At 43.8% G+C, this 14,460-nt stretch overlaps 1 protein-coding gene across 1 annotated transcript in view; it reads left to right on the forward strand.

Moving 5' to 3' along the window:
* The first annotated feature begins 628 nt into the window (after positions 1 to 628).
* Positions 629 to 14,460, forward strand: part of map3k13 (mitogen-activated protein kinase kinase kinase 13) — a 41,651-nt gene continuing 27,819 nt past the window's right edge. The window contains exons 1-2 of the mRNA XM_079518293.1: positions 629 to 663; positions 11,088 to 11,158. The gene's annotated coding sequence lies outside the window, so the exon portion shown is untranslated. The remainder of the gene's footprint in view (positions 664 to 11,087; positions 11,159 to 14,460) is intronic.

The following is a 14,460-nucleotide window of genomic DNA, read 5'->3' on the forward strand; positions in this document are numbered from 1 at the left end:
TATTATTGTATTGTTTAGGATTAAAACCCTCACAAGAAAGATAAATAAATACAGCGTGTAGGCGGGTGTGTGTATATGTATATATATATATATATATATATATATTGAGGAGGGTATATAATATATATATATATATATATTGAGGGCCCTCCTATGTCCAGTTTTTGGTGTGTGTGTGTGTGTGTGTGTGTGATGTGCACAAACTGTGCACTAAATGCCATTGTCAATGAATGGACAATTTTATGTCATAGTGTAAACACAAACATTGATGACGAAGGTGAGGACGCAATTGAGGATCATGTATGTCTTTGTATGATGTACATATAGAGCGAGCGCCTCTTACTTCACACGGGTGTGATTTTTTTTAAATATATAAATGGATAAATGGACACGATCTCAAGCAGTGGTTCTGTTTATTAAAGTCTAATGTCAGTTTTGGTCTCATTTGATTAATAGTCCTGACTGTCCTGTAGTGCTTACTTGCTCCACCCCGAAGTGAAGGATCTATTTATATCCCACTACAATATGCAGAGGTACAGGTGTATGGAACCGAGTCCGGAAGTGACGCCGACGCTCACAAGACGTGGATTAAACCATTGGATTATACAGTAAATAGAGTGCAGACGGAGCGAGCAGGAACGGTGGGACCTCCAATGCAGAACGGTACTTTGCTTTCTTTATTGTTTACGAGTTGTATATTCTTAATTGTATAGAGCACGCACAACGGTGAAAATGTTTTGTAGGTAATTACAGTTGTATTATCGACATGGTTTCATTGTGTAGCCTGGCTATAAATGGCTAAAGCGGCTGTCTTTGGAGCTGCTGCGATCATTAGGCATTGAGGCATTACATTAAAAAGCAATACGGAGTACGGACCAGTTTTACAGCGCTAATATATCACTATAGGCTACAACACTCGTACATGCAACGCAATATGAAAGTCAGTGGTAGCCGGGTCTATTTAATGTAAACTATTTTTCATTCAAGTTGGCAAAAGGTAGGTAGCTCATATTTTTGATGCCGGGTCTTTCGGCTTTTTTGAGTTTTAATAGGTTAGAGATCAGCTCTTTCTCACCATCATTATTATGTATTATGTAACCAACTGGACAGTGCTGCGGTGCTGTAGCATACTCTCTCTATATCTATCTCTCTCTTTGTACCTCTCTAGTCTCTATACAATACACTTATACAGCCTATAGACCTATTAGGCTATTACTTCAGTTGTATATTTAAAATCATATAGAAATTGTTACTGTGTGTATATATATATATATATATATATATATATATATATATATATACACACAGTAACAATTTATATGTGTGTGTGTGTGTGTGTGTGTGTGTGTGTGTGTGTGTGTGTGTGTGTGTGTATACAGTGTATACTTTTTGTTTTCTTTTTTTCCTTTTTTGTATTTTCATGACATGCAAGCAGTAGAAAAGAAGAGGAAATAGCTTCATATTGTAGGCTGGTGTTATTAATATTCAGAGTTGTGTCTTCTTGCATTGTATCACATTTATGGTGTATTGTCGACCTGATACTGTGTATATGCTGAATATGCAGAACTGAACAACTGTTTTGTTATCAGAGCACATACTGTACATAATGTCCAAACGCTAGAGGAATATGGCTTTTCACAATGTATATAAATTATATCTATACACTGCCACTATCATGCTCTTGAAATGCATCATGAATCATTGAATCATTCATTATTCTAAACAACTCGGAATTGAAGCAGTTTCGACTAAGCGATTGCTGCTTTCCACTCCTGTGCTATGGTTTGACAGTGAGCCATGTGTGAATTGCTGCATGTCTGACGCCTGGATGCTGTGTACTGTCATGAGAGTGGTGTTGTGTTCTACTCCATTGTGCTGACTGGGACATTTCCAGTCAGTGTGTCCACGTGTGTCACCAATGGCTTACTGTTCCTGTAACTGCTGCTTGTCTGCTATCAGCTGAGTGGTGCAGGGTGCAATTACAGGTCACACAAGGCACCAATCAGCCAAATGTAGACAGTCCCCCGCAAACGTGTTGAAGGGCTCCATCACTCTCATGTTTTCTTTGTGTTCTTAACTATGGCACACAAAGTCACCTAACACCAGCTCTGTAAATGTGTGAATAGCAAAGCGTGGAGTGGTTTTGCGTTTAGGCTATACCCCAAAGGCAGAAGAAACAGATCGCTCAATAGATGCAATGTAAAAGTGGTCCATGGGATGGATTGCACTGACGTGTAATCCATCCCATCAAACTTTCAGATGCTGTTTTCCTCCCAGTGTGGAAGAAGAAGGTTTAGGGTGGATGTTTACTGTGATCTGTGGCTCTAAAATATATACCTTGGTTTATGTTGTGTCAACTTGTGTGTAAACAATAATAGCCCCTCAAACCGAATTTATGCTCCGCCGTGCGAAGGTGTTGTGCGCAGAGAACGGCCGAGAACAGCAGACCTCCAAGCTCACAGCGGCTGCATCTGCGATGCGATGTGAGCTTGTATGTCAGCTGTTCTCGGCGCACAATACTGATGGCGGGGTGTAGTATATATCTGTCTCACTAGGGTGCGTCTCTGTGTCTCACCAGCCAACACACAAGATGAGGTTGACTGTACTGTCTGAAACCAGCGCTCCCCAAAACAACAGGATTGGGGATCTGTTGAGAATTGATGCACATGCAGTCTCAATGTTTGTAAACAAGAAACCCATCTATAGAACTTGGCATCTAGTTCACCATCCTCTGTGAGTCAACAGATATACCTTTGTTTCTATTGGATGAAAACATGCATCCATCTAGCCACATTACAGAGTCCATGATTGGAAGAGGGGGGTGCTTAGTGGATCAGCACTGACTAGAATAGAAACCATGAATCAGGGTCAGGGATTAGCCTTTTCATATCATTCAGTTTCCGAAGAGATGTAAAAAAAATATAATGGAAGGAGCAGATAACGCCACGTTACTGTTATTGGTCCTCGGGTTCAACACTTATTAGGCCCTTTTGTCCAGAAGGAGAGGGTCGCCCTCAGTGACGTTGTTGCATAGCAACGTGGTTTGTCCAGTTGTCAAGGGAACCTACACATCTGAGCTATCATCATTCAGTCAGAAGCATTGTGGTCGAGTGTTGACATAGAAAGGGGGCGGGCTCTGATGCTGGTGGTGACAGGAAGCTGTATTTATGTAATTGACATGTGTAGCAGCAGCAGTGCTGCCATGCAGCTGGCCTGATCTCTGTAATCCAAGCCCTTGAGACCAGGCCTACAGTGTTTGTTTTAGGTCTAATTTTTTATAGCAAAGGGCTCAGTGAAAGGGAATTCTGTATGCTGTGTAATGTAAGATGCATGAGTAAGCCCTGAGATTTGTGAGTATGTAGGATGTTGGCTTCTTCTTAACCTGTGTGCTTGTATTACATACAATAGGTTATAACATTGTGACTTATTTTGCATTGGCATCCAATCTGATGTTTGAGCGAGTCTATATGACTGTATGGCTGTTGGCTATTTTAGAGGACTGTTTTATAGAAAACAGCGAGGGGACATATGTTACTAAGGACCCAGAGGAGCACGTACCGGTCGGATATATAGGCAGAACCCTAGGCCTATATGGAGAATGGAGATCCGGATGTCCAGAACCCCGGCCCGACCTCATACTAAGATTGTTACATGCTCTGCTAGATGTTGTTTGTTTGTTTTCATCTTATGAGTTTTTAACTTGAAAACTTCAAACTGTGAGGCCTCATACACAATTACACACATATCAAACAGACATGTGTTCTGTCTGTGTTTCATGGCCGCCTCAATGCTTTTCCAATGGAAGTCACATGGTTTGACCAAACACTGTGACTTCCATTGGAAAAGCATTGAGGCGGCCATTAAACACAGACAGAACACAGAATGTCCGTTTGATATGTGTGTATGAGGCCTGAGCAGCCTGATCTCTCGATCGTCTGCTTTGGCTACTGGACCTGACCTTGTGTGCGATGCTGAATCACACCTGCGGGTGCTGATCCCTCTCGACGGTCTGCTCTGTTCGGGGGGCATATGTTAGTCCAACGTATCACATTCGTGGCCGGTTAAGACTCACCTGTGGCTCCGACATACGTGGCCGGTTAAGACTCACCCGTAGCTTCCGGTTAGGGTTAGGTTAGGGTTTGGGGTAGGGTCGGACTATTGCGTGTCGGACTATTAGGACATCGGACCAAAGATATGCACCCGCTCCATTGGCTCAAGTGGCTGGGAATGTTTTTTTATTTTTTATTATTATACTTGTTTTATTCATGTTCACCTATAATGCCATGCCCAAAATAGAGACTCTGTGTGGAAGTTAGTGGTTAAAGGGCAAAACGCAAACAACAAGCAAACGTTGGACTGAACATAAATGGCTGGCCCCCTTTTTTCTCTAACCCTCTCCTGTCCTTTCCTTCCAACTGAGTGACATTTCTGTAATGACACTGTCTGAGCTCCACAGGGCCCTGACTCTCATCCTTCCCCTGCTGTGCTCTCCATCCTGGCCTGGCGTGTCACACAAGGAGGCTGCCTGGCACGCTGCACAAATCTATAGCCTCCTAAATGCCAGTAATGACAACTTGGCTTGATGAAGAAAATAAGAATATTCTGTCCTCGTGGCCTGGTTTTGTTGGCTATGCTGGAGATAGAATGTTGTCATCTGCCAAGGGTTTATTGAGCAGACTTGCTGGTCAGCCTGTTCAAGGATTGATTTAAAAGTTGGGTTAAGTCCCACAGCGCTGAGGCCAGTTGTAACCTGTGATGGTTTCGTTCAAATATCTGCACTGTGGCAATGCTGCTGTTATAATAATGGCTTATTATATATACATTACTGGATGATGTCGCGATGACAAAAACGGATTTTGAATGATAAAGAAATCACTCAGTGTGTGTGTATTTTCTCTTAGAAGTGTTATTTCTTGCTTACAAATCGTGCTGCAGGTGGATTGATGTTACCGTGCGTGCGTGCACATAATGTGTACAGTATGTGTGTACAACTGTACATGAATGTACACAATCTGCACATGGTTGTAAATGTAATGCTTTCTTGTGATTCCTGTGCAAGCTGAGTTTCTATAATTACCCCAGCCTGCAGCACCTCATGGGGAGCACATTAACACACACGAGTGGATGAGCGACAACTCAAGCATGCATGCACACACACACACACACACACACACACACACACACACACACACACACACACACACACACACACACACACACACACACACACACACACACACACACACAGGCACTCCGGCTATATATTGTGTTTGTGTGTGTGTGTGTGTGTGTGTGTGTGTGTGTGTGTGTGTGTGTGTGTGTGTGTGTGTGTGTGTGTGTGTGTGTGTGTGTGTGTGTGTGTGTGTGTGTGTGTGTGTGTGTGTGTGCGTGCGCGCGCGCGCGCGCGCGCGCGCGCGTGCGTGCGTGCGTGCGTGCGTGCGTGCGTGCGTGCGTGCGTGCGTGCGTGCGTGCGTGCGTGCGTGCGTGCGTGCGTGCGTGCGTGCGTGCGTGTGAGCGAGCGTGAGCGTGCGCATGCTTTTATGCATTGTGTGGTATCTGTGTGTTGTGTATTCATGTAGAATGACGTACAGTATGTACATTATGGGCTGCATCCTCCAGCATCCTTTCATTGCATATTCTACACAGTAGGCTCTCTGCCCCGACAAGCATGCTCGCCCTTCCCTGACGCTGTGCACCCCCTCGGTCTGACACAGCACATTGGGCAGCAAGTGGTGGAAAAAGCACTCGCATTTTGTACTTGAGTAAAAGTAGCAATACCGCAATATAGTAAGTAAAAGTACAAAGGTATTGGTATCAAAATGTACTACCAAAGTAGAAAATACTCATTACAGAAGGTCACTTTTCACAAGTTTTCAAATGTATAAAAATCTTTAGAAAATAGCCGATCTACAAGCTCACAATGCGCAAATAGCCAATGCTACGCATTGGCTATTTTCAAATGGCTGAAATGTATATAGTGCTGAAGTGTTTAATGTATGTTTTGTAATAATAATAAAAATCTACAAAGTAACTAGTAGCTAAAGTTATCAAATAAATTAGAGTAAAAGTACAATAGTATAGAGGAGTAGAAGTAAAAGTATTGGTTGTTGGAAATACTCAAGTAAAGTAAAAATACCTCAAAACTGTACTTAAGTACAGTACTTAAGTAAATGTACTTAGTTACTTTCCACCACTGAGTCTGACACAGCACGTTGAGCAGCAGGCAACTGGGCCCCATACCTTAACCCCCCTTCTACCCCACAGTGGTAATCTCAGCCAGACCATCACCTCCTGCCACCCCCTGCCTCTCCTCCCTAATCCCCCCTCTCTTTCTCGCTCCATATTAAAATTGCCAGTTCCACCCACCCATCAATTTAATTCTCCCCATCCCCCTATAACTGATCCTGCAAATCTGGGATGATACAGATGGCTGCATTATGAGTATTGTCTTAGCTCCTGGGGTGTGTGTTCACTTGGCTTCTGTCGACTGATACTCCCCGTAAATCTCTTCGGTGGAATTGCAAGAGTCATAATTGAATACAAGACATCTTGTGTTAGATAATGTATAATGTATTTAAGACGATGTGCTGCTGCTGTGTTCTATATAAAGGCAAACCCACATGAACCAGCCTTGGGATTACCAGGTATATCTAGTATTGTGGAATGAGAGAAGGGTGGGTGGGGCTGGGCGGTGCAGCAACCTGGCATACTGTCCAGTGTTCTGATTCCTCCTACTGCCTGAATTCATGATTGTGGGAATCTGGATGGTTGGACGGATTGTCGAGCAGGGGAGGATTGTTGTGGACAGATTCCTCTGCGAGTAGTGAACAGTCATTGTTATGTAATTTCCTCACAGCGCGGCTTGGCCAGGCCGTTGGTGGGCCCGGCCTTCACTGTAATCTCACTAGCATTATCTGTCTCTCGGAATCAGAATTTGTGTGTTCAGCCATGCCTGCATTCCCCTTTCCAACCAATGAGCCAGTCCTGTTTCTGTCTGTCCCTTTTTCTGTTTTTCGGTTAGTCGTATGTTGTTTTGTTTCTAGTGAAAATACGCCTGCTTTTCAATACAACTATTCCGAAGCAAGTTAAACTTCCTGACCAATGTTTCGCAATTATTGCTATTATGTCCTCCTCATGCAATTACTACTAGAATGGTGAACCTGTCTGCTCTGTTTTAGTTCCTTAATGCTGGCATACCATTTTATTGATTTCCCTCTCTGGGATGTTATATACTATTCTATGTTTATACTCGGGCACAGACCGATATGTACAGTGGAGGTAACTCGCACTGGGCCTCCCAGGACATGCATTATTTTGTTTACTGTACGCTTATGTTATGCTTAAGAGTCAGCATGGCTGTGCGTGACTGCTGTGCTGTGCGTTGGCAGATTGGAAAGGTAAACCACTGTGTGGCCGATGATGCTTTTTCTCTTATTTATGTGGGAGACACTGGAGCTGTCAGTGTTGCTGTTCCGCTGCTGGTGAAATAGTAATGAGTGTGTGTAACGGAGCTAGGCCAGTGTGACTTACAAGCTGGAGAGGCCATGCTATGCAGGCCACATGCAACCTTGCCTATTGGTACAGTGTTGTCGGCCTGTGCTGTGTGTCAGTAATGATGGGGAATAAGGCTTTATCCACTACTGGAATACGGATAACTGAGAGAATGAGGTGAGATCTCCCTTGTTCAAAATTGTTGTTTGGCCTTGTTATGCCCATTCTATCACAATGTAAACACAGTATGATAGTCATTCTATGGGGGTATTATTATCGTGTCTACAAATCAAGCCTGAATGTGCAGATGACATCTGGTTTGGGGGTCTGATTTTTGTAATACCTTTACAATACTTCTGTGAAATACTTTGTTTTGATGGGCATTGGGCTATATTTCCTCTCAAATAGTACAGCAGTGTATGAACTGTACATTTAGCTTGCCACTTACCAGCACCTATCCTATTCCTATCCTTTCTTTCTATATGTTGGAGTAGCTCACTTAGCCCCTGGCCATTTCACATACCTCTAACAGTGCTCTCCCAGCAGCAATGGTGAAAGCCACGGCACAAGCTTTCTTCTTTGTTGTGTATTTGTTGTGCAATTTCTCTATTCATGTTCAAAGATTGAAGCTCATCAATTGTACAGGAGAACATGCGCTGTGTTCTGTTCTGTGTGCTTTTCCTAATGTTACGTGGCTTTGCCCGTTTCCAGATGAGCACACAAGCTTGTGATCTCTTGACCTTTGGAATTTTTGGTTATAGAACAGAGATAGACAATCTTGCAAAGCAAACCGGTCTGATAGCTGAACTCCCTGCCTCTCTCTTTCAACCTTTCTGGTCAATGTACAACTAGCATTCTAGTTTACGGGAACCCCCCTGCTATGGGTTTTTACAGACATGCATCATCATCAACAACAAAGTTATTATGTTGTTCTGTTGGATTAGCCATTTTGGTTGATTAAGGGACTTGTTTATATTCTTTAGGATATAGTTTTGGATTCATAACGCTGCAGTTTTTAGGTTTTAGACAGAGCCAATGCCCAACCATGGCATTCTAGTTTAGCCTAACATTGGTCCAGTCTGACCCACTTGTCCTCCGCCATCTGCGCCATGACTCATTTGAATGTAATTTCATGCCATTTATAGGGTGTGTTGTTGAAAGAACTCTGCTTTAGCCTCCTCTCCTGGACAACCCCCAGCTGGCTGGGGTTTTGCCTGGAGGGCAGAGAGAGATTGGACAAAAATGTCACTCTTGTGCTCCCCATCCCCCCACCTGACTCCATGGATCATTTCTCACACACACACACACACACACACACACACACACACACACACACACACACACACACACACACACACACACACACACCTACACTCACGGTCACCACCCTTCTTTGTCCAATTCCACACTCCAAAGGTTTGGGTCCGTAATGACAGGGGAAAGAGCATCTGTTCCCTGAGTCTTCGGCCCTCCCACTCAATCACAAGTCCCTTTTAACACACACACGCACATACACGCTTGCACGTGCGTGCGTGTGCGCGCGCGCACACACACACACACACACACACACACACACACACACACACACACACACACACACACATACACACACACATACACACACACACACCACTGATTATGATATCTGATCAGTCACTCCCTTCTTTCTAGCCCCCTTTTTCTCTCCTGTCCCTTTCATTAGGCAGAGAATCAGATGCTCAGTCAATTTGTGCTTAGAGGCTGAAAAATTAAAGCTCAGCGTTTCTCCAGCTATTCCCTGCCATTGGAGATGGAGATTTCCGTCAATTCAAATCCACCCGAATATTCTGTCAATTAATGTTTTATATTGATTAAGGTAGGTCGCACTTGTATGCAACATTATGAAAGCCTTTCGGTTTCTAGGCGATCGAGTAAAGGCGCATGCAATCATGAACCGGAAACAAGATGGCAACCCCCGTCCACATCCACTTGTTTACATTATTTCAAATGCCTTTATCTTGGATTCTTGTCCCAGATTCCCAGACAAGCCTTATTCATGTCCGATAACAAAAACAGATCGTGGGACAATATATATAGCCGCTTTTCACTTCCGGTTCAGGGGTCGTGAATTGTTCGCCTTCAAAACAAAAGCTCAGAATGAAAAGATTGCGGCAGTGGTGAAAGAATGAATGAATGATTACCTGGCAGTCAATATGTTTTAATTTGAGTATTTCCGTCAATTAAAATCCAACACTTGTCTGCTTTCGACTAGCCTCGATACCCAGGCTTTCATTTCGTCTGGCTTTCGACTGAATTCTCCGTCAATTAATGTACTTTATCGATATAAAACGGTCCAAGAAAACAGCGTTCAAAGTTGGCTGTGAAAACATAAGTAAATGCTCCGCGCGCACCAAATAGACAGGCAGGGCATTGTCTAGCAACTACGGCGCTGTCCGTGGTGATGATCAGATCTGCAAGGTTCAGGTCTCATTTCTGATGTTACACTGCATCGCGATTACAATATTAATGTTTCTGGAGAAAGATGGCTATCGTGAGCTAACACTAGCTTTAGTGCTTTTGCTTCATGTTTTTTTTTGTATTACTTGTTTTGGGGCTTTTATGCCTTCACTATCAATAGATAGTGAACAGTAGACAGGGGGGGAGAGCGAGATGGGGAGTGACATGCGGCAAAGGCCGTCAGGCTCGGGAGTCGAACCCGCGGCATGCCGTCCAGCTGGCTTGGCAACCTAGGTGCTCAGACGGTTGAGCTAACCTAGGTGCTCAGACGGTTGAGCTAACCGTCCGGGCCTTCCTTCATGTTTTTTGGCTAGTGAAAAAACGGTAGTGCGTCATAGTAAGATCTCCCTGTATCCGCCTGGCACCCAGCGTTACCACTTTTGGCCACACTGTGGCAGTCAAAGTGTTTTAATCAGCTTAAATTTGATAGTGTTCCAGATTTTAAAAATAATTCTGCAAATTGTTTATTTCTCTTCCTACTGGATGTAATTGGTTGTTTACTAAAGAGGTGGAGAGATGGGGAGACCCCACTGAACAAACATCCTATAGATGGGGAGACCCCACTGAACAAACATCCTATAGAAATGAGAGAGATGGGGAGACCCCACTGAACAAACATTCTATAGATGGGGAGACCCCACTGAACAAACATCCTATAGAAATGAGAGAGATGGGGAGACCCCACTGAACAAACATCCTATAGAAATGAGAGAGATGGGGAGACCCCACTGAACAAACATCCTATAGATGGGGAGACCCCACTGAACAAACATCCTATAGATGGGGAGACCCCACTGAACAAACATCCTATAGATGGGGAGACCCCACTGAACAAACACCCTATAGATGGGGAGACCCCACTGAACAAACACCCTATAGATGGGGAGACCCCACTGAACAAACATCCTATAGATGGGGAGACCCCACTGAACAAACACCCTATAGATGGGGAGACCCCACTGAACAAACACCCTATAGATGGGGAGACCCCACTGAACAAACATCCTATAGATGGGGAGACCCCACTGAACAAACACCCTTTAGCAATGAGTGGCTATATTTTGCTGGTTTGATTTGAACTCTTTCTTTTGTTGATGCAGGTGAAGAGGCGTTGAGAATCTATAGTCTTCTCCCTCCTCATCACTACCTGCAAGATGCTCCCCACAACCAGGTCAGTACAAAACACACACCAGTGCAATACAAACACGTGCACAAGCACATGCATGCATGCATGTGCTGTACATACATTTGCATTCATAATATATCCCGAAAGCACATTGCATGCGCGCAGGATTCATATGCCTGCAGACCAATCGTTCGAGTTTTGACGTTGATCAACTGATCTTGTGAGTCTGTCCTTTGGATCTGTGTGGTTTACCACTTAAAGGGATAGTTGCCATTAATATAGTGGTTGCAACTGTATTAATTGATTGCCCGAGTCCCATGGTGGGAGTTCTGCTCTTGTTTTGGTCAATATTAAGTAATTCCGGTCATTTTGTGGGGGGCACTGGGGCCACGCAGTAAAAGTAAATTAATCCACAAAACGAACGTAATTTGTATTGTTGACCTATTTCTAAATATTAGCGCGACTTTCGTTCAAATTTGACCCCACTATCACATGGAACTATTTTTTGGGCACAAAAAACATAGTTCTGTGTGATAGAGGGGTAAAACAATAACGAAAGTTGCACTAATATTTTAGAAATAGGTCAACAATACAAATGACGTTAGTTTTGTGGATTAATTTACTTTTACTGCGTGGCCCCAGTGCCCCCCACAAAATGACCGGAACTACTTGATATTTCACCAAAACCAGAGCAGAACTCCCACCATGGGACTCGGGCAATCAATTAATACAGTTGCAACCACTATATTAATGGCAAGTATTTCATACAACTTAAGTTCAAAAAATCTGAACTATCCCTTTAAGCCCTATACTTTATTGCATAACAAATAGCGGAAATAGCAAATAGCATTCAACATCTACTAGCTGGCACCACTGGCCTTTTAATATTTCTCAGACATCCTTAAAGATGTAGTGAAATTATGTTTTTCACACTTTTACACTTTTAGAGCATATACCCCTGGTCATCATAATGGCCCTTATGGGCATACTTAACTTTTTTTTTTAATCAAAAGTCCATTAAAAGCCAATTTTAATTACTGACTTTGAACGGCAACCATATTGAAATGAAATAGTGGGTGAGTAGGTGTTATATCAATTATACTTTAGCTTATTCATGTTCCATTCTATTTAGTGTAGCAGAGCCTTTTCAGTGAGGTAACATGCATGGTTGCAGCACCCTGACTCTGTTGGACCTGAATGGAACCTTGCTAGTTGCTACCATATTTGATATCACGGTGTCAAGGTTCAATCAAGGTTTATTAGATCTACTTCATTTTGTTGTTAGCTATCACTAACGCTGAATGCAGTGAGGTTCAATGCAATGTCATATGGAGAGGAGCGACCACTGCTTTTTACACTGCATTTGGGGGATAAGCTGGCAAATTTAACTTTCAAAGTTGAGAAAAGCTCAACTTTGACACAGAGCGACAAGCCAATCAGTGCACTGTGCTCTGAAATAGGTGTGGGGTAGGCATGATACAAAAATAGCCAATGTATGGAAGTAGCGAATATCGCTAATAAAGTTTTAAACCAGCAATGTTGTAGGTGTTAAATTACTTAAAATGGAACTGAATGGTCTATTTATAGCCTAAAATGTATACATAATTTACAAAAAATCTGCCAGAGATGAGCATTGAGTGTCTGTGAACTCCCCAGCTGGGAGAACCTGATGGAGAGTGGGCCTAGACTAGGCACATACTCGACAACAATTTAAATCGACGGACTGCTGTATGGAAGTAGAAAATATTCAAGATTCAATACTTAGCGGGAGGTATTGCACTTTAGAGACCGAAGGCTCTTACCTGAGGGCAGGGGTGCAAAAAGAGAGCTGACAGGGTGAGAGGGGTCGGCAATAACCTTCTGCATTCTACGCTTGGTGCGAGTGGAGTAGATAGAGGAGACAGATGGGACTCATGGGAGGTCGAGGTCAATGCTTTTTAACGCTGTGCATACCACCCTTTCCAGCTGTTCCCTCTCTAAGATTGTTGTGTTTCCATACCACACTGTGACTGAGAAGACGAGGACACAGTGGCTCTATAGAAGTGAACCAACGCCTCCCCAGTCACACCAAACTTCTTTAACAGACACAGAAAGTGAAGCCTCTGGTGGGCTTTACTCAGTATGTTACTATCGTTAACATACTTCCCATTTCAGGGAGCGGCAAATAGTGGTGCCACGGAATTTATTAATTTAAAGCTGTCGACCATGTCAACAGGCTGGTCACCAATAACCAGGGACGGGGCATAATCTCGCTTTTCCGAAAAGTAAAGATAATTTTCTTAGCCAGGTTTAGAATAAGGTTATTCGAAGTGCACCAATCTACGAGGGCTGCCACCTCGGCCCTGTAGGCTGATTCGTCACCATTTTTAATATAACCGACGACAGTTGTGCGTGCATTTTTAAAGCATGACCAATAGAGTAGTAGGAATACTTGTGTTTCGAAGATAATGTGAAATGGCGGAAAATGTGTACATGATGAGTTGCGGACAGAGAACCACAGTCACACACACATACAGACTCAGACAAACAGAACGACACACACACAGAGGTGAAACAATAATCTCCCCTCCCTACTGTAGGCCTGGTAGGCTGGTACCAATTTCCGATCCCGAAACAGGATTTTCTCCCGTTAGCAGCCTGCCCTACTTTCAGAGGGCTAGATGCAACTGCCAGGCACCAGCCCAAAGCAACCTGCTGTTCCCAGCTCGTTCTGTTTTGAAATACCCCTCCCTCCATCCATTACAAACACCTCACCCCCCTCCCCCTTCTCTTTCACTCCTCTCCCCTCCCCTCCCCTCCTCGTGTTCTCTGCGTCAGCCGGTCTCCATTCATGAAAAGCGTGACGTGAGCAGAGCAGCTTCTCTCCAGCTGCTGGTGACGCTGCTCATCCACTCGCAGAGTGTTCACTGCAGGAGTTAAATGAATGTGTCTATCCTCCTCCAGCACCACCTTTCCCCCCTGCTCTCTCTCTCTCTCTCTCTCTCTCTGTCTTTTTCCCTCTCATGTTTGCCACGACCGTCCGTCAGTCTAGTATTTCTTCCCCAGCCCGCCGGTTGGGACATTAGGTATATTTCCTCATTGAAGAAGGACCATGCGTCTGAGCTGCATCTACTGCTGTGAGTAATGTACTGGTGCAGTGCCGTCGACTTGGACACACACATAGTTTTGCATGGGGGCGAATCTGCGTGTGTGTCTGCGTAGTAGATGTATATGGCTCTGTGTGCCTAACTATTTGTTTCTGTATCTACGTGTGCACATGCGTCTCCCTTTTCTCATGTGTACTGTATGTGCTATGAGTCAGTCGGTTATGCTCAGTAGCATCCTGGGTATACTGTGTATGTTATGTG

The sequence above is a fragment of the Electrona antarctica genome (genome assembly GCF_951216825.1).
Source record: "Electrona antarctica genome assembly, chromosome: 13".
In the NCBI taxonomy this organism is placed as follows: domain Eukaryota; kingdom Metazoa; phylum Chordata; class Actinopteri; order Myctophiformes; family Myctophidae; genus Electrona; species Electrona antarctica.